Below are 21,794 nucleotides of genomic sequence, written 5' to 3' on the forward strand. Positions count from 1 at the left end.
GTTTACCTTTATAGTAATATATGACAAGAGGTTTTTTTTATGTTATGTCTTGTGCACTATACAGCGCATACATACACTGCTCAAAAAAATAAAGGGAACACTTAAACAACACAATGTAACTCCAAGTCAATCACACTTCTGTGAAATCAAACTGTCCACTTAGGAAGCAAGACTGAGTGACAATCAATTTCACATGCTGTTGTGCAAATGGGATAGACAACAGGTGGAAATTATAGGCAATTAGCAAGACACCCCCAATAAAGGAGTGGTTCTGCAGGTGGTGACCACAGACCACTTCTCAGTTCCTATGCTTCCTGGCTGATGTTTTGGTCACTTTTGAATGCTAGCGGTGCTTTCACTCTAGTGGTAGCATGAGACGGAGTCTACAACCCACACAAGTGGCTCAGGTAGTGCAGCTTATCCAGGATGGCACATCAATGCGAGCTGTGGCAAGAAGGTATGCTGTGTCTGTCAGCGTAGTGTCCAGAGCATGGAGGCGCTACCAGGAGACAGGCCAGTACATCAAGAGACGTGGAGGAGGCCGTAGGAGGGCAACAACCCAGCAGCAGGACCGCTACCTCTGCCTTTGTGCAAGGAGCAACAGGAGGAGCACTGCCAGAGCCCTGCAAAATGACCTCCAGCAGGCCACAAAGGTGCATGTGTCTGCTCAAACGGTCAGAAACAGACTCCATGACGGTGATATGAGGGCCCGACGTCCACAGGTGGGGGTTGTGCTTATAGCTCAACACCGTGCAGGACGTTTGGCATTTGCCATTGAACACCAAGATTGGCAAATTCGCCACTGGCGCCCTGTGCTCTTCACAGATGAAAGCAGGTTCACACTGAGCACATGTGACAGACGTGACAGAGTCTTGAGACGCCGTGGAGAACGTTCTGCTGCCTGCAACATCCTCCAGCGTGACTGGTTTGGCATTGGGTCAGTAATGGTGTGGGGTGGCATTTCTTTGGAGGGCTGCACAGCACATGTGCTCGCCAGAGGTAGCCTGACTGCCATTAGGTACCGAGATGAGATCCTCAGACCCCTTGTGAGACCATATGCTGGTGTGGTTGGCCCTGGGTTCCTCCTAATGCAAGACAATGCTAGACCTCATGTGGCTGGAGTGTGTCAGCAGTTCCTGCAAGACGAAGGCATTGATGCTATGGACTGGCCCGCCCGTTCCCCAGACCTGAATCCAATTGAGCACATCTGGGACATCATGTCTCGCTCTATCCACCAACGTCACGTTGCACCATAGACTGTCCAGGAGTTGGCAGATGCTTTAGTCCAGGTCTGGGAGGAGATCCCTCAGGAGACCGTCCGCCACCTCATCAGGAGCATGCACAGGCGTTGTAGGGAGGTCATACAGGCACGTGGAGGCCACACACACTACTGAGCCTCATTTTGACTTGTTTTAAGGACATTACATCAAAGTTGGATCAGCCTGTAGTGTGTTTTTCCACTTTAATTTTGAGTGTGACTCCAAATCCAGACCTCCATGGGTTGAAAAATTTGATTTCCATTTTTTTATTTTTGTGTGATTTTGTTGTCAGCACATTCAACTATGTAAAGAACAAAGTATTTCAGAAGAATATTTAATTAACTCAGATCTAGGATGTGTTATTTTTGTGTTCCCTTTATTTTTTTGAGCAGTGTATATTGTATATTTATTACATCCTTCTGATACTTGTGATTGGATTCACTGTTGATATTAGAATACAGAGGCCATGTAGTGTCATTATGTATTGAGCTGTCGTATGATAAAATGCATGGAAGTATGCCAAGGTAACTCCAAGTAATGGATTATAAGTTCAGCTCTGACAATATATAAGGGTGATAATCAATTGTTTTTGACCAGCACAGTTTACTAACGTTAATCCGGAATTCACCAGTTTTCAGTGATGGTACAACAGTATTACTGATATTGTGCAAAGATCTTGCAAATACTGTACTGTCGCCAGCAGGAGTGATATAAGGGGGGAACCTTTCATATTGTCACAGTATTGTCTTGTAATCACTGCCATGAATGTAATCTGTCCACAATTATGTTTTTATATATATTTTTAAACAATAAAGATTGAATTTATAATATATGTGTGTGTTTATATATTTGGTGAATCATTATATGCTGACACACATTAAGCTACTGGTGTTTTGCAAATATCAGTGTTTCTAATATTTCCTGTATTTTTGCAGAAGGTTGGCCCTTAACAAGGCAAATGGATTTCCGGTCACGGGACGCATCATGGTCCTCTCAGGTGGACGCAGTGTTTGCAGGCGGGGCTGTGACAGCCAATGACCCCGGCAGGGTGAGCACGATAGAGTGAAGAGCACGGTTAAAACATATACTGCACAGGAGGATGAAGTTATGGTGAAATAAGGCCACCTTGGAGAAATACATCCTAAAAGGGCTAATACCCAGAGGTTTACGTGTCCAGACATTTCCATCTTATGGAAGAGAGGATGAGGATTTTAGTAAGAAATAGGAAACTGCTTGCAGTACATGCTCAGTTACCCTCATGAGTCTTATTGTGGAACTAAATACAAAAACACTGTTGGAATTAGAGTCGGATTTTAGTGCCAATGAGGCCCAATTGTCCCAGAAGTTTGCCCCTGGGGAATTGGAAGAGTATATGAAAGAGATGGAAGATGCTTTTCTTATATTCGAGAGACAGATAAAAACCATCAAGACGAAGAAATTCCAGCGTGACCTCCAAGATATGGAGAATAACAAAGTATACTAACCAAACATCTATGGATATAGGGGAGTCACAGGACCCTTTAGGAAAAAGATCAGAAGGGGACGGAGGAAAACAAAGAAGAACAGGTGTCAGGAAGTCGGAAAGGGAGAAGAAACAGGTGTCTTGGAGAAAATGACAACCCCTCCTTTACCACCAGATGTGAATCTAGTGATCAACCTCACGGACTGTGTCTTACCACCCGGCTGTATCAGTGTCCTGAACAAAGGACTTGGTTACAGTCTTACAGAACAGTTTGACCCCGTGACCTTTGAAATAGATTTATTTAAAGCTACCCGCAAGTTGTATCTACATAAATTATTCAAAGATGTCCCCAAGAAAGTAGTGACCACACAGGGAGAGTCCCCACTTCATCCTGACCCTGGAGCTTTCCAAATATCCACGAAATTTAGTGAGGAGGAAATTAAGTGCATCAACCTACTCTCTGGTTTGGATGCCAGTGAGGAGTCCCTCCTTGACACCCCCGTGTACCCATTCAGAGGCGGAGTTCAATCTACCTTTTGCCTCCCCATGCCCGCCGGTAGTAGCATTGATATTTTTCAACACCAGGTGTTGAAGGATATCAGGGCTATCATATACTCTACTGCTCAACCTAATGTTACCCAGGAAGAGCAGAGAGCCCTTTCCTGGCTCAGCTCCCAGGATAATATTATTGTGAAACCGGCGGACAAGGGGGGAAATATTGTTCTTATGTCTAGGGAGTTCTATTTGAATGAGGCCCTTAGACAGTTGGGAGATGTCCGCGTGTACGAAAGGATACGGGGGGACCCCGTGGCCAATATCCAGCAGTTACTTAAGTCCTTGATCACCAAGTATGTGGAGGCTGGCTTCCTCCCCAGGAATATGCTGGACAAGCTTGTCCCATCCTCCCCAGCTAGACCGTCCTGGTATTTTTTACCGAAGGTCCATAAATCACTGAGCCACCCCCCGGGACGTCCCATCGTCGCGGGGATTGGCTCAGTGACGGAGCCTCTGTCCAAGTATGTGGACTGGCTCCTGCGACCCATTCTCACCAGTGCTCCAGCGTATCTTAAAGACACGAATGATTTTCTGCTAGCCCTTAAAGATTTGCATTGGCAGGACGGTTACCAGTTGGTATCCCTCGATGTGGAAAGCCTCTACACCCGCATCCCACATGATGCGGGTGTAGAGGCGGTCCTCGACATCGTGGCCAATTTGGGCAAGAGTCAGATTTACTGTGGATTTATAGGTGAAGCACTGGAGTTTATCCTAACCAATAACGTGTTTCAGTTTGGGGCTGATTGGTACAGGCAAAAACTGGGTACGGCCATGGGGACCCCCGTCTCCTGTACATTCGCTAATATGTACCTCGCTAGATTTGAGGATAGGTACATTTACTCCACTATGAACCCGTATGTGTCTAAATTGAAAACGTATCTATGTTTTGTAGATGACGTGTTCATAGTGTGGGAGGGTACTGAAAGCGAGTGTAGTGAGTTTGTGGAGTTCCTCAATAGAAATGATATGGGCATGACGTTTACTCTTAATTTTGGAGGCTCTAGATTGGAGTTCCTGGATGTGGCTGTCCTGGTGGAATGCGACGGGTTGGTCACGGAGGGCTTTCGTAAGCCCACGGCGACCAACTCCTTGCTCCACCACGACAGCTTCCATCCATATAGCGTCAAAAGAGCCGTACCACACGGCCAGTTTGTAAGATTGAGACGCATTAATAGCAAAAACAGTAGTTATTGCAGCCAGGCCCAAGATCTTAAAAAACGTCTAAAAGAAAGGGGTTATCCGGAGGGACCACTCAATGAGGATATGAGGAAGGTTGAAGAGGATTTTTCCCAGGGGAGTCTACTTAGTAGAGGGATTGACAAGAATAAACAAGGGATTGCAGACGCCAAACCCACTAGGTTTGCATTCTCATTCAAATACAGCCCCATGGCAGAGCGCATCCGCTCCGTTATTTTTAAAAATTGGGACGTATTGAGAAGAGATGCAACCTTACATGAGCTTACCGAGCAAAAACCATTGATCTCCTTTAGAAGGGCCCATACTGTAAAGGACAGACTGGTTAGAAGCAGGTTTAAGCACAGTAGGAGTGAGAGTTGGCTGAATAGCAATCTACCCAAAGGGAATTTTAAGTGTGGCAGCTGCTCGTTTTGCCAGCACAATTCCCTTAAGAAGTGGATAGAATTTGGAGGTATCCAACACAGAGTCAGCACCTTCATTAACTGCAGGAGCACATACGTGGTGTATCTGCTATTGTGCCCCTGCGGACGGTTTTATATCGGCAAAACTATTAGGTGCCTGTTTGAAAGGTTTAGGGAGCACTTAAACTCAATCAAAACAGGGAAGGGGTGGCCGAGATTCATCCAACATGTCAGAGAAGCCCATAATGGGGATGCGAGTTGTATTTCATTCTCCGGTTTAGAGACAGTCCCCGCCCCCGTGCAGGGGGGGGACAGACACCGCCTCCTCCTGCAGAGGTAAGCCAGGTGGGTTCTGGGCACACAAGCGCTAGGGGATCTGGGGCTTAATGACAGAAATGACCTCAGCCCATTTCTCTAAGTAAGCTTTCTAAATTAGTTTCTTTGAGTTCGTCTTAACATATGTGCACGATGTGTTTGTAATTGTCCCTGATTTTTTGCTTGTCCATTGTCTGTTTGTATTTGTTGAAATGTATCTCATCACACTCAGGTGCGGCTTGAGTCGTCTGTCATTATGACGGTAACCTGCACCTGAGTTTAAAAGGAGTGTTGACGCAAGCACGCATTGACGCACAGCCTGATGAAGCGCAGATAGCGCGAAACGGCCGCCGCTGTTAGTTGCGTGTTTGAACTGTCTGCCCCTTTGCCTTAATTCTCATGGAATAAAGCTGCCGTCTGTGATCGCACATTGGTGAGTGCCGCTGTTCATTTCCTACTTACCGGAGTTTGCTACATTCTATCCACTGTCTCAGCTGTGCACCGCCGAGTGCTTGTCTCCTCGCCAGCCTGGCCACCTGCACTGACCGTTCCACATGTATCCAGTGCTTGCTTGATTGTGCCGCCCCCCACTTCATGTGCTTGGATAACAAAGTATACCGTTGGAGAAATAGTACCCCTGGAGCAAGAATGTGCTCCACATCAATTTCATCAGCAGCATCATTGTCTGAAGATGGAGGTCTCTCCGGACAGGGAATGCGCAGATACCCTAAGAGATTTACAAAGCGCAAGATGGGGGATGCCCAACAAACCTTAGGGAAGAGACGCCCTGAAGGGAACTAACAACTGCAGGTAATCAACCTTTCTAGTCATGCTCTGACCCAAGATCAGATTAAGATACTGGGTAGGGGACTATCTTTTTCACCTACATGTAATTTCAACAATTTTTCCACAGTAAAAGACATACACCTTTTTGCGAGAAAGCTTGTTTTTAAGAAACCTTTCAGTCAAAAAATGGATCCAAACTTCACAACCCGACCAGAACGTGAGGCCCTGGCTACCCTTACAGCACTATTAGAGGAACAGGAGGAAATGCGACCTGGTGAGTTTCCGAAACAATTAATCCCGAAATCAACGAGGTTCCCTCCCCTATCCCTTTATCCCAATGTTGAGCTTTTTGTGCAGCTCGTTGTTGGAGAATTATCTAAAATCTCTAGTGGGGATAGTAGAGATAATTGCACGAAGGGAGAGAGAAGAGCACTAAGGGAGATGCAACAATGGAAGGATGTAATGACAAAATCTGCGGACAAGGGTGGGAACGTTGTTATATGGCCAACTAATATGTATGAAAGAGAGGCCTATAGACAATTGGATCACAGAGATTGTTATAGAAAATTTACCTTTAATCCCCTGATGAAATTCAAACAGGAATTGGAAGGGGTACTCCATCAAGGAGTGGAAGAAGGAATGATTTTTAAAGGGGCGGTCACTTTAAAAGTCACTGTTAAAGGGGCAGTCACTGTGAAAGTCACTGTTAAAGGGGCAGTCATTGTGAAAGTCACTGTTAAAGAGGCGGTCACTGTGAAAGTCACTGTTAAAGGGGGGGTCACTGTGAAAGTCACTGTTAAAGGGGCAGTCACTGTGAAAGTCACTGTTAAAGGGGCGGTCACTGTGAATGTTACTGTTAAACGGGCGGTCACTGTTAAAGGGGGGGTCACTGTGAAAGTCACTGTTAAAGGGGCAGTCATTGTGAAAGTCACTGTTAAAGAGGCGGTCACTGTTAAAGTCACTGTTAAAGGGGAGGTCACTGTGAAAGTCACTGTTAAAGGGGCAGTCACTGTGAAAGTCACTGATAAAGGGGCGGTCACTGTGAAAGTCACTGTTAAACGGGCGGTCACTGTTAAAGGGACGGTCACTGAAGTCACTGTTAAAGGGGCAGTCAATGTGAAAGTCACTGTTAAAGGGGTGGTCACTGTGAAAGTCACTGTTAAATGGGTGGTCACTGTGAAAGCCATTTTATTTTACTGCTTAACCCCTTAGGGACGCATGACGTACCGATACGGCATGTTTCTCAAGTCCTTAAGGACCCATGACGTAACGGTACGTCACGAGACTAAAACGAGATTGCGGAGCTGCGGGGGTTAATCGGAACAGGCATCCTGTCACAACGCCGGGGGGGTCATATGACCCTCCCGTATCGGCAATCGCAGCAAACCGCAGGTCAATTCAGACCTGCGGTTTGCTGCGCTTTCTGAAGATTCTGATCAAACTTTAATTTCACCCCCCCTGCACCCCTGAATGATTTTATACCGGCGGGTGGTGCAGGGGACGTGTTGCAGGCGGTGCGGGCTGTGCGGGAGGCGGGCGGTGTGGCAGGCGGGATCGCGATCCCCCGCCCGCCTCCTCTTCAATATTCATTGGCGTCCAGTGGTATACCAGAGTGTCAGCACATTGTGATGCGATGTCAGCCGTTTAACCCTTTCCATACCGTGGTCTGTACGGACCGCGATATGGAAGAGCAAAGGTTAACCGCCGGGAGCTCCCTCCCTCTCCCATCGGGGGGCTGCTGTGCCTTTGCAGCCCCCAGACAGGATGGGGTCACAGAGGGAGGGAGCCCAACCTCCTTACCCTTCCCCGTCTGCTCAGTTGTGGCCACAACTGAGCAGACGGGGAAGGTTCCAATGGCAACAGGATGCCTTCTCAGGCATCCTGCTGTCCAAGGTGCTGAACAGATCTGTGCTAAAGGCATAGATCTGTTCAGACAAAGTATAAGTAAAATACAGTACAATACACTATATAGTGTACTGTACTGTATTATACAGACATCAGACCCACTGGATCTTCAAGAACCAAGTGGGTCTGGGTCAAATTTTTTTTAAAAGAAGTGAAAAAAACACATTTAGCACTGAATAAAAATAAAAAAAATAAAATACACTACACATATTAGGTATCGCTGCGTCCGTAACGACCTGATCTATAAAATGGTCATGTTACTTTCCCCGCACGGTGAACGCCATAAAAATAAAAAAATTAAAACTATGAGAAAATTGAATTTTTGCCCACCTTACTTCCCAAAAAAGGTAATAAAAGTGATCAAAAAAGTTGCATGTACGCCAAAATAGTACCAATCAAACCGTAATCTCATCCCGCAAAAATCATACCCTACCCAAGATAATCGCTCAAAAACTGAAAAAACTATGGCTCTTAGACTATGGAAACACTAAAACATGATTTTTTTTGTTTCAAAAATGAAATCATTGTGTAAAACTTACATAAATAAAAAAAGTATACATATTAGGTATCTCCGCGTCCGTATCGACCGGCTCTATAAAAATATCACATGACCTAGCCCCTCAGGTGAACACCGTAAAAAAATAAAAATAAAAACGGTGTAAAAAAAGCCATTTTTTGTCATCTTATGTCACAAAAAGTGTAATAGCAAGCAATCAAAAAGTCATATGCACCCCAAAATAGTGCCAATCAAACCGTCATCTCATCCCACAAAAATGAGACCCTACCTAAGATAATCGCCCAAAAACTGAAAAAACTATGGCTCTCAGACTATGGAGACACTAAAACATGATTTTTTTCGTTTCAAAAATGAAATCATTGTGTAAAACTTACATAAATAAAAAAATTGTATACATATTAGGTATCGCCGCGTCCGTGACAACCTGCTCTATAAAAATACCACATGACCTAACCTGTCAGATGAATGTTGTAAATAACAAAAAAAAAGGTGCCAAAAAAGCTATTTCTTGTTACCTTGCCTCACAAAAAGTGTAATATAGAGCAACCAAAAATCATATGTACCCTAAACTAGTACCAACAAAACTTCCACCCTATCCCGTAGTTTCTAAAATGGGGTCACTTTTTTGGAGTTTCTACTCTAGGGGTGCATCAGGGGGCTTCAAATGGGACATGGTGTACAAAAAATCAGTCTAGCAAAATCTGCCTTCCAAAAACCGTATGGTGTTCCTTTCCTTCTGCGCCCTGCCGTGTGCCCGTACAGCAGTTTACGACCACATATGGGGTGTTTCTGTAAACTACACAATCAGGGCCATAAATAATGAGTTTTGTTTGGCTGTTAACCCTTGCTTTGTAACTGGAAAAAAAATATTAAAATGGAAAATCTTCTAAAAAAGGGAAATTTTGAAATTGTATGTCTATTTTCCATTAAATCTTGTGCAACACCTAAAGGGTTAACAAAGTTTGTAAAATCAGTTTTGAATACCTTGAGGGGTGTAGTTTCTTAGATGGGGTCACTTTTATGGAGTTTCTACTCTAAGGGCGCATCAGGGGCAGTGCCATCTTAAGAGCATTATAGGCCCCCCGGGCAATACAGTGCACTGGGGCCCTGTCTACACAATCACGCACTAGAATAAAAATGCAAATTATCAATAAGGCGATATTTATTGGTACTTTCAACAAAATCAGTGTTTAATATAGGAATAATATATAGGGGGGGCACAAAGATACCACAGTCAAAAATGGGGGGGCAAAAACAAAATAAGTATATATAAATAGGATTACAAAATATGAGAGAATTGCGGTATGCAGGGATACATTTATAATAAAACTATTTACTTACAAAAGAAGCTGTTCAATCGTCTGCTGTGCCGTCCTCTGCTTGCTTCCGCGGATTCTTTCCCCTTCTTTCTGTCTCTCGTCAGTGCGCAGGCGCACTGTTATGGTGGATCTGTGGAAGACACACTGTTATGGGGGCATCTGTGGATGACAGTGTTATTATGCCTCTCATTAGCCCCCATATGCTGCCTCTCATCATTAGCCCCCATATGCTGCCTCTCATCATTAGCCCCCATATGCCTCTCCATTAGCCCCCATATGCCTCTCCATTAGCCCCCATATGCCTCTCCATTAGCCCCCATATGCCTCATTAGCCCCCATATGCCTCTCCATTAGCCCCCATATGCCTCTCCATTAGCCCCCATATGCCTCATTAGCCCCCATATGCCTCTCCATTAGCCCCCATATGCCTCATTAGCCCCCATATGCCTCTCCATTAGCCCCCATATGCCTCTCCATTAGCCCCCATATGCCTCATTAGCCCCCATATGCCTCTCCATTAGCCCCCATATGCCTCTCCATTAGCCCCCATATGCCTCTCCATTAGCCCCCATATGCCTCATTAGCCCCCATATGCCTCATTAGCCCCCATATGCCTCTCCATTAGCCCCCATATGCCTCATTAGCCCCCATATGCCTCATTAGCCCCCATATGCCTCATTAGCCCCCATATGCCTCTCCATTAGCCCCCATATGCCTCTCCATTAGCCCCCATATGCCTCTCCATTAGCCCCCATATGCCTCTCCATTAGCCCCCATATGCCTCTCCATTAGCCCCCATATGCCTCATTAGCCCCCATATGCCTCTCCATTAGCCCCCATATGCCTCTCCATTAGCCCCCCATATGCCTCTCTCCATTAGCCCCCCATATGCCTCTCTCCATTAGCCCCCCATATGCCTCTCCATTAGCCCCCCATATGCCTCTCCATTAGCCCCCATATGCCTCTCCATTAGCCCCCTTATGCCCCCAGCAGCCACATTTTCTTATAAAATAAAAAATCACTTACCTCTCCTGCTCCTGGACGCCGCCTGCCTCTCCTCAGTCGACTCTGTGCTCTGAACTGGCGCGCACAGCGTGAGGTCACAGAGCGCCCTCACGCTGTGCGCAGCCCTGCACAGCCGACAGCCGAGGACCAGGAAGTGGTGAGTACAGAGCGTTCACCACTTCCTGGTCTCTCGGTTCTAATGAGCGCTTCCATAATGGAAGCGCTCATTAGTATTCAACTGGGGGAATCAGCGGGGGGGCAACCGGGGGGGCAAAGGACAACATAGGGGGGGCGATTGCCCCCCCTCGCCCGCTGCTAAATGACGGTTGGGAAGTTGGCTGGTGGGTTCACTGGGCAGGCGGGCCCCCAGGCAAGTGGGGCCCCCGGGCAACTGCCCAGCGTGCCCATTCGAAAAGACGGCCCTGATCAGGGGGGCTTCAAATGGGACATGGTGTAAAAAAAAACAGTCCAGCAAAATCTGCCTTCCAAAAAACATACGGCGCACCTTTCCCTCTATGCCCTACTGTGTGCCCGTACAGTAGTTTACGGCCAGATATGGGGTGTTTCTGCAAACTACAGAATCGGGTCAATAAATATTGATTTTTTTGGGCTGTTAACCCTTGCTTTGTTACTGGAAAAAAATGGATTAAAATGGAAAATTTGCCAAATAATATAAATTCTCAAATTTCATCTCCATTTGCCAATAACTCTTGTGCAACACCTAAAGGGTTAACAAAGTTTGTAAAATCAGTTTTGAATACCTTGAGGGGTGTAGTTTCTAGAATGGGGTCATTTTAGGGTGGTTTCTATTATGTAAGCCTCACAAAGTGACTTCAGACCTGAACTGGTCCCTAAAAAGTGGGTTTTTGAAAATTTCAGAAAGTTTTCAAGATTTTCTTCTAAACTTCTAAGCCTTGTAACATCCCCCAAAAATTAAATATCATTCCCAAATTGATCCAAACATGAAGTAGACATATGGGGAATGTAAAGTAATAACAATTTTTGGAGGTATTACTATGTATTATAGAAGTAGAGAAATTGAAACTTGGAAATTTGCAATTTTTTACAAATTTTTGGTAAATTTGGTTTTTTTTTATAAATAAAAATGAATTTTTTTTACTTCATTTTACTAGTGTCATGAAGTACAATATGTGACGAAAAAAACTATCTCAGAATGGCCTGGATAAGTCAAAGCGTTTTAAAGTTATCAGCACTTAAAATGACACTGGTCAGATTTGCAAAAAATGGCCAAGTCCTTAAGGTGAAATAGGGCTGAGTCCTTAAGGGGTTAAAGGGGCGGGCACTGTGGAGGTCACAGTTTTTAAAGGGGCGGGCACAGAGGAGGTCACTGTTATTAAAGGGGCGAGCACTGTGGAGGACACTGTTATTAAAGGTGAGGGCGCTATGAAGGTCCCTGTTAAAGGGACGGTCACTATCAAAGTCACTGTTAAAGGGGCAGTCATTATGAAAGTCACTGTTAAAGGGGCGGTCACTGTGAAAGTCACTGTTAAAGGGGCGGTCACTGTGAAAGTCATTGTTAAAGGGGCTGTCACTGTGAAAGTCACTGTTAAAGGGGCAATCACTGTGAAAGTCACTGTTAAAGGGGTTGTCACTTTGAAAGTCACTGTTAAAAGGGGCAGTCACTGTGAAAGTCACTGTTAAAGGAGCGGTCACTGTGAAAGTCATTGTTAAAGGGGCAGTCACTGTTGAAAGGGCGGTCACTGTTAAAGGGGCAGTCACTGTGAAAGTCATTGTTAAAGGGTCTGTCACTGTGAAAGTCACTGTTAATGGGGCGGTCACTTTAAAAGTCACTGTTAAAGGTTCAGTCACTGTGAAAGTCACTGTTAAAGGGGCAGTCATTGTGAAAGTCACTGTTAAAGGGGCAGTCACTGTGAAAGTCATTGTTAAAGGGGGGGTCACTGTGAAAGTCACTGTTAAAGGGGCGGTCACTGTGAAAGTCACTGTTAAAGGGGCGGCCACTGTGAATGTCACTGTTAAAGGGGTGATTACTGTTAAAGGGGCGGTCACTGTTAAAGTCACTGTTAAAGGGGAGGTCACTGTGAAAGTCACTGTTAAAGGGGCAGTCACTGTGAAAGTCACTGATAAAGGGGCGGTCACTGTGAAAGTCACTGTTAAACGGGCGGTCACTGTTAAAGGGACGGTCACTGAAGTCACTGTTAAAGGGGCAGTCAATGTGAAAGTCACTGTTAAAGGGGTGGTCACTGTGAAAGTCACTGTTAAATGGGTGGTCACTGTGAAAGCCATTTTTTTTTACTGCTTAACCCCTTAGGGACGCATGACGTACCGATACGGCATGTTTCTCAAGTCCTTAAGGACCCATGACGTAACGGTACGTCATGAGACTAAAACGAGATTGCGGAGCTGCGGGGGTTAATCGGAACAGGCATCCTGTCACAACGCCGGGGGGGTCATATGACCCTCCCGTATCGGCAATCGCAGCAAACCGCAGGTCAATTCAGACCTGCGGTTTGCTGCGCTTTCTGAAGATTCTGATCAAACTTTAATTTCACCCCCCCTGCACCCCTGAATGATTTTATACCGGCGGGTGGTGCAGGGGACGTGTTGCAGGCGGTGCGGGCTGTGCGGGAGGCGGGCGGTGTGGCAGGCGGGATCGCGATCCCCCGCCCGCCTCCTCTTCAATATTCATTGGCGTCCAGTGGTATACCAGAGTGTCAGCACATTGTGATGCGATGTCAGCCGTTTAACCCTTTCCATACCGTGGTCTGTACGGACCGCGATATGGAAGAGCAAAGGTTAACCGTCGGGAGCTCCCTCCCTCTCCCATCGGGGGGCTGCTGTGCCTTTGCAGCCCCCAGACAGGATGGGGTCACAGAGGGAGGGAGCCCAACCTCCTTACCCTTCCCCGTCTGCTCAGTTGTGGCCACAACTGAGCAGACGGGGAAGGTTCCAATGGCAACAGGATGCCTTCTCAGGCATCCTGCTGTCCAAGGTGCTGAACAGATCTGTGCTAAAGGCATAGATCTGTTCAGACAAAGTATAAGTAAAATACAGTACAATACACTATATAGTGTACTGTACTGTATTATACAGACATCAGACCCACTGGATCTTCAAGAACCAAGTGGGTCTGGGTCAAATTTTTTTTAAAAGAAGTGAAAAAAACACATTTAGCACTGAATAAAAAAAAATAAAAAAAAATACACTACACATATTAGGTATCGCTGCGTCCGTAACGACCTGATCTATAAAATGGTCATGTTACTTTCCCCGCACGGTGAACGCCATAAAAATAAAAAAATTAAAACTATGAGAAAATTGAATTTTTGCCCACCTTACTTCCCAAAAAAGGTAATAAAAGTGATCAAAAAAGTTGCATGTACGCCAAAATAGTACCAATCAAACCGTAATCTCATCCCGCAAAAATCATACCCTACCCAAGATAATCGCCCAAAAACTGAAAAAACTATGGCTCTTAGACTATGGAAACACTAAAACATGATTTTTTTTGTTTCAAAAATGAAATCATTGTGTAAAACTTACATAAATAAAAAAAGTATACATATTAGGTATCTCCGCGTCCGTATCGACCGGCTCTATAAAAATATCACATGACCTAGCCCCTCAGGTGAACACCGTAAAAAAATAAAAATAAAAACGGTGTAAAAAAAGCCATTTTTTGTCATCTTATGTCACAAAAAGTGTAATAGCAAGCAATCAAAAAGTCATATGCACCCCAAAATAGTGCCAATCAAACCGTCATCTCATCCCACAAAAAATGAGACCCTACCTAAGATAATCGCCCAAAAACTGAAAAAACTATGGCTCTCAGACTATGGAGACACTAAAACATGATTTTTTTCGTTTCAAAAATGAAATCATTGTGTAAAACTTACATAAATAAAAAAAATTGTATACATATTAGGTATCGCCGCGTCCGTGACAACCTGCTCTATAAAAATACCACATGACCTAACCTGTCAGATGAATGTTGTAAATAACAAAAAAAAGGTGCCAAAAAAGCTATTTCTTGTTACCTTGCCTCACAAAAAGTGTAATATAGAGCAACCAAAAATCATATGTACCCTAAACTAGTACCAACAAAACTTCCACCCTATCCCGTAGTTTCTAAAATGGGGTCACTTTTTTGGAGTTTCTACTCTAGGGGTGCATCAGGGGGCTTCAAATGGGACATGGTGTACAAAAAATCAGTCTAGCAAAATCTGCCTTCCAAAAACCGTATGGTGTTCCTTTCCTTCTGCGCCCTGCCGTGTGCCCGTACAGCAGTTTACGACCACATATGGGGTGTTTCTGTAAACTACACAATCAGGGCCATAAATAATGAGTTTTGTTTGGCTGTTAACCCTTGCTTTGTAACTGGAAAAAAAATATTAAAATGGAAAATCTTCTAAAAAAGGGAAATTTTGAAATTGTATGTCTATTTTCCATTAAATCTTGTGCAACACCTAAAGGGTTAACAAAGTTTGTAAAATCAGTTTTGAATACCTTGAGGGGTGTAGTTTCTTAGATGGGGTCACTTTTATGGAGTTTCTACTCTAAGGGTGCATCAGGGGGGCTTCAAATGGGACATGGTGTAAAAAAAAACAGTCCAGCAAAATCTGCCTTCCAAAAAACATAAGGCGCACCTTTCCCTCTATGCCCTACTGTGTGCCCGTACAGTAGTTTACGGCCAGATATGGGGTGTTTCTGCAAACTACAGAATCGGGTCAATAAATATTGATTTTTTTTGGGCTGTTAACCCTTGCTTTGTTACTGGAAAAAAATGGATTAAAATGGAAAATTTGCCAAATAATATAAATTCTCAAATTTCATCTCCATTTGCCAATAACTCTTGTGCAACACCTAAAGGGTTAACAAAGTTTGTAAAATCAGTTTTGAATACCTTGAGGGGTGTAGTTTCTAGAATGGGGTCATTTTAGGGTGGTTTCTATTATGTAAGCCTCACAAAGTGACTTCAGACCTGAACTGGTCCCTAAAAAGTGGGTTTTTGAAAATTTCAGAAAGTTTTCAAGATTTTCTTCTAAACTTCTAAGCCTTGTAACATCCCCCAAAAATTAAATATCATTCCCAAATTGATCCAAACATGAAGTAGACATATAGGGAATGTAAAGTAATAACAATTTTTGGAGGTATTACTATGTATTATAGAAGTAGAGAAATTGAAACTTGGAAATTTGCAATTTTTTACAAATTTTTGGTAAATTTGGTATTTTTTTTATAAATAAAAATGAATTTTTTTTACTTCATTTTACTAGTGTCATGAAGTACAATATGTGACGAAAAAAACTATCTCAGAATGGCCTGGATAAGTCAAAGCGTTTTAAAGTTATCAGCACTTAAAATGACACTGGTCAGATTTGCAAAAAATGGCCAAGTCCTTAAGGTGAAATAGGGCTGAGTCCTTAAGGGGTTAAAGGGGCGGGCACTGTGGAGGTCACAGTTTTTAAAGGGGCGGGCACAGAGGAGGTCACTGTTATTAAAGGGGCGAGCACTGTGGAGGACACTGTTATTAAAGGTGAGGGCGCTATGAAGGTCCCTGTTAAAGGGACGGTCACTATCAAAGTCACTGTTAAAGGGGCAGTCATTATGAAAGTCACTGTTAAAGGGGCGGTCACTGTGAAAGTCACTGTTAAAGGGGCGGTCACTGTGAAAGTCATTGTTAAAGGGGCTGTCACTGTGAAAGTCACTGTTAAAGGGGCGGTCACTTTGAAAGTCACTGTTAAAGGGGCAATCACTGTGAAAGTCACTGTTAAAGGGGTTGTCACTTTGAAAGTCACTGTTAAAAGGGGCAGTCACTGTGAAAGTCACTGTTAAAGGAGCGGTCACTGTGAAAGTCATTGTTAAAGGGGCAGTCACTGTTGAAAGGGCGGTCACTGTTAAAGGGGCAGTCACTGTGAAAGTCATTGTTAAAGGGTCTGTCACTGTGAAAGTCACTGTTAATGGGGCGGTCACTTTAAAAGTCACTGTTAAAGGTTCAGTCACTGTGAAAGTCACTGTTAAAGGGGCAGTCATTGTGAAAGTCACTGTTAAAGGGGCAGTCACTGTGAAAGTCATTGTTAAAGGGGGGGTCACTGTGAAAGTCACTGTTAAAGGGGCGGTCACTGTGAAAGTCACTGTTAAAGGGGCGGCCACTGTGAATGTCACTGTTAAAGGGGTGATTACTGTTAAAGGGGCGGTCACTGTTAAAGTCACTGTTAAAGGGGAGGTCACTGTGAAAGTCACTGTTAAAGGGGCAGTCACTGTGAAAGTCACTGATAAAGGGGCGGTCACTGTGAAAGTCACTGTTAAACGGGCGGTCACTGTTAAAGGGACGGTCACTGAAGTCACTGTTAAAGGGGCAGTCAATGTGAAAGTCACTGTTAAAGGGGTGGTCACTGTGAAAGTCACTGTTAAATGGGTGGTCACTGTGAAAGCCATTTTTTTTTACTGCTTAACCCCTTAGGGACGCATGACGTACCGATACGGCATGTTTCTCAAGTCCTTAAGGACCCATGACGTAACGGTACGTCATGAGACTAAAACGAGATTGCGGAGCTGCGGGGGTTAATCGGAACAGGCATCCTGTCACAACGCCGGGGGGGTCATATGACCCTCCCGTATCGGCAATCGCAGCAAACCGCAGGTCAATTCAGACCTGCGGTTTGCTGCGCTTTCTGAAGATTCTGATCAAACTTTAATTTCACCCCCCCTGCACCCCTGAATGATTTTATACCGGCGGGTGGTGCAGGGGACGTGTTGCAGGCGGTGCGGGCTGTGCGGGAGGCGGGCGGTGTGGCAGGCGGGATCGCGATCCCCCGCCCGCCTCCTCTTCAATATTCATTGGCGTCCAGTGGTATACCAGAGTGTCAGCACATTGTGATGCGATGTCAGCCGTTTAACCCTTTCCATACCGTGGTCTGTACGGACCGCGATATGGAAGAGCAAAGGTTAACCGTCGGGAGCTCCCTCCCTCTCCCATCGGGGGGCTGCTGTGCCTTTGCAGCCCCCAGACAGGATGGGGTCACAGAGGGAGGGAGCCCAACCTCCTTACCCTTCCCCGTCTGCTCAGTTGTGGCCACAACTGAGCAGACGGGGAAGGTTCCAATGGCAACAGGATGCCTTCTCAGGCATCCTGCTGTCCAAGGTGCTGAACAGATCTGTGCTAAAGGCATAGATCTGTTCAGACAAAGTATAAGTAAAATACAGTACAATACACTATATAGTGTACTGTACTGTATTATACAGACATCAGACCCACTGGATCTTCAAGAACCAAGTGGGTCTGGGTCAAATTTTTTTTAAAAGAAGTGAAAAAAACACATTTAGCACTGAATAAAAAAAAATAAAAAAAAATACACTACACATATTAGGTATCGCTGCGTCCGTAACGACCTGATCTATAAAATGGTCATGTTACTTTCCCCGCACGGTGAACGCCATAAAAATAAAAAAATTAAAACTATGAGAAAATTGAATTTTTGCCCACCTTACTTCCCAAAAAAGGTAATAAAAGTGATCAAAAAAGTTGCATGTACGCCAAAATAGTACCAATCAAACCGTAATCTCATCCCGCAAAAATCATACCCTACCCAAGATAATCGCCCAAAAACTGAAAAAACTATGGCTCTTAGACTATGGAAACACTAAAACATGATTTTTTTTGTTTCAAAAATGAAATCATTGTGTAAAACTTACATAAATAAAAAAAGTATACATATTAGGTATCTCCGCGTCCGTATCGACCGGCTCTATAAAAATATCACATGACCTAGCCCCTCAGGTGAACACCGTAAAAAAATAAAAATAAAAACGGTGTAAAAAAAGCCATTTTTTGTCATCTTATGTCACAAAAAGTGTAATAGCAAGCAATCAAAAAGTCATATGCACCCCAAAATAGTGCCAATCAAACCGTCATCTCATCCCACAAAAAATGAGACCCTACCTAAGATAATCGCCCAAAAACTGAAAAAACTATGGCTCTCAGACTATGGAGACACTAAAACATGATTTTTTTCGTTTCAAAAATGAAATCATTGTGTAAAACTTACATAAATAAAAAAAATTGTATACATATTAGGTATCGCCGCGTCCGTGACAACCTGCTCTATAAAAATACCACATGACCTAACCTGTCAGATGAATGTTGTAAATAACAAAAAAAAGGTGCCAAAAAAGCTATTTCTTGTTACCTTGCCTCACAAAAAGTGTAATATAGAGCAACCAAAAATCATATGTACCCTAAACTAGTACCAACAAAACTTCCACCCTATCCCGTAGTTTCTAAAATGGGGTCACTTTTTTGGAGTTTCTACTCTAGGGGTGCATCAGGGGGCTTCAAATGGGACATGGTGTACAAAAAATCAGTCTAGCAAAATCTGCCTTCCAAAAACCGTATGGTGTTCCTTTCCTTCTGCGCCCTGCCGTGTGCCCGTACAGCAGTTTACGACCACATATGGGGTGTTTCTGTAAACTACACAATCAGGGCCATAAATAATGAGTTTTGTTTGGCTGTTAACCCTTGCTTTGTAACTGGAAAAAAAATATTAAAATGGAAAATCTTCTAAAAAAGGGAAATTTTGAAATTGTATGTCTATTTTCCATTAAATCTTGTGCAACACCTAAAGGGTTAACAAAGTTTGTAAAATCAGTTTTGAATACCTTGAGGGGTGTAGTTTCTTAGATGGGGTCACTTTTATGGAGTTTCTACTCTAAGGGTGCATCAGGGGGGCTTCAAATGGGACATGGTGTAAAAAAAAACAGTCCAGCAAAATCTGCCTTCCAAAAAACATAAGGCGCACCTTTCCCTCTATGCCCTACTGTGTTCCCGTACAGTAGTTTACGGCCAGATATGGGGTGTTTCTGCAAACTACAGAATCGGGTCAATAAATATTGATTTTTTTTGGGCTGTTAACCCTTGCTTTGTTACTGGAAAAAAATGGATTAAAATGGAAAATTTGCCAAATAATATAAATTCTCAAATTTCATCTCCATTTGCCAATAACTCTTGTGCAACACCTAAAGGGTTAACAAAGTTTGTAAAATCAGTTTTGAATACCTTGAGGGGTGTAGTTTCTAGAATGGGGTCATTTTAGGGTGGTTTCTATTATGTAAGCCTCACAAAGTGACTTCAGACCTGAACTGGTCCCTAAAAAGTGGGTTTTTGAAAATTTCAGAAAGTTTTCAAGATTTTCTTCTAAACTTCTAAGCCTTGTAACATCCCCCAAAAATTAAATATCATTCCCAAATTGATCCAAACATGAAGTAGACATATAGGGAATGTAAAGTAATAACAATTTTTGGAGGTATTACTATGTATTATAGAAGTAGAGAAATTGAAACTTGGAAATTTGCAATTTTTTACAAATTTTTGGTAAATTTGGTATTTTTTTTATAAATAAAAATGAATTTTTTTTACTTCATTTTACTAGTGTCATGAAGTACAATATGTGACGAAAAAAACTATCTCAGAATGGCCTGGATAAGTCAAAGCGTTTTAAAGTTATCAGCACTTAAAATGACACTGGTCAGATTTGCAAAAAATGGCCAAGTCCTTAAGGTGAAATAGGGCTGAGTCCTTAAGGGGTTAAAGGGGCGGGCACTGTGGAGGTCACAGTTTTTAAAGGGGCGGGCACAGAGGAGGTCACTGTTATTAAAGGGGCGAGCACTGTGGAGGACACTGTTATTAAAGGTGAGGGCGCTATGAAGGTCCCTGTTAAAGGGACGGTCACTATCAAAGTCACTGTTAAAGGGGCAGTCATTATGAAAGTCACTGTTAAAGGGGCGGTCACTGTGAAAGTCACTGTTAAAGGGGCGGTCACTGTGAAAGTCATTGTTAAAGGGGCTGTCACTGTGAAAGTCACTGTTAAAGGGGCGGTCACTTTGAAAGTCACTGTTAAAGGGGCAATCACTGTGAAAGTCACTGTTAAAGGGGTTGTCACTTTGAAAGTCACTGTTAAAAGGGGCAGTCACTGTGAAAGTCACTGTTAAAGGAGCGGTCACTGTGAAAGTCATTGTTAAAGGGGCAGTCACTGTTGAAAGGGCGGTCACTGTTAAAGGGGCAGTCACTGTGAAAGTCATTGTTAAAGGGTCTGTCACTGTGAAAGTCACTGTTAATGGGGCGGTCACTTTAAAAGTCACTGTTAAAGGTTCAGTCACTGTGAAAGTCACTGTTAAAGGGGCAGTCATTGTGAAAGTCACTGTTAAAGGGGCAGTCACTGTGAAAGTCATTGTTAAAGGGGGGGTCACTGTGAAAGTCACTGTTAAAGGGGCGGTCACTGTGAAAGTCACTGTTAAAGGGGCGGCCACTGTGAATGTCACTGTTAAAGGGGTGATTACTGTTAAAGGGGCGGTCACTGTTAAAGTCACTGTTAAAGGGGAGGTCACTGTGAAAGTCACTGTTAAAGGGGTGGTCACTGTGAAAGTCACTGTTAAATGGGCGGTCCCTGTTAAAGGGACGGTCACTGTGAAAGTCACTGTTAAAGGGGCAGTCAATGTGAAAGTCACTGTTAAAGGGGCGGTCAATGTGAAAGTCATTATAAAAGGGGCAGTCACTGTGAAAGTCACTTTTAAAGGGGAAGGCACTGTGGAGGTCTCTGTTAAAGGGGTGGGCACTGTGGAAGTCACTGTTAACGAGGCGGGAACTGTGAAGGTCACTGTTAAAGGGGCAGCCACTATGAAGGCCACTGTTAAAGGGGTGGTCAATGCTAAAGGGGTGATCACTGTTAAAGGTCACTGTGAAGGTCATTGTTAAAGGGGCGGGCACTGTAGAGGCCGATGTTAAAGGGGCGGACACTGTGGAGGTCAATGTTAAAGGGGCGGGCACTGTGGAGGTCATTGTTAAAGGGGCGGGTACTGTAGAGGTCACTGTTATGGGGGAAACGGTCGATATCTTTTTACGACACACAAAAACATAAAATGAAATACAGATGTAGCAGGGGTAACACACACACTCAACTCAAATTTCTTAACTCATCGTGTTATCTTGAAACAAAAGCCATTGAAAAGCAATTGCTTAACGCATTTAGTTGCATTTAGTTTAGATAACATGTCTCATAAAGCATGTGTGTTAACCCTGCTACATCCGTAGATGAAATA

The sequence above is a fragment of the Bufo bufo genome, chromosome 3 (genome assembly GCF_905171765.1).
Source record: "Bufo bufo chromosome 3, aBufBuf1.1, whole genome shotgun sequence".
NCBI lineage: Eukaryota > Metazoa > Chordata > Amphibia > Anura > Bufonidae > Bufo > Bufo bufo.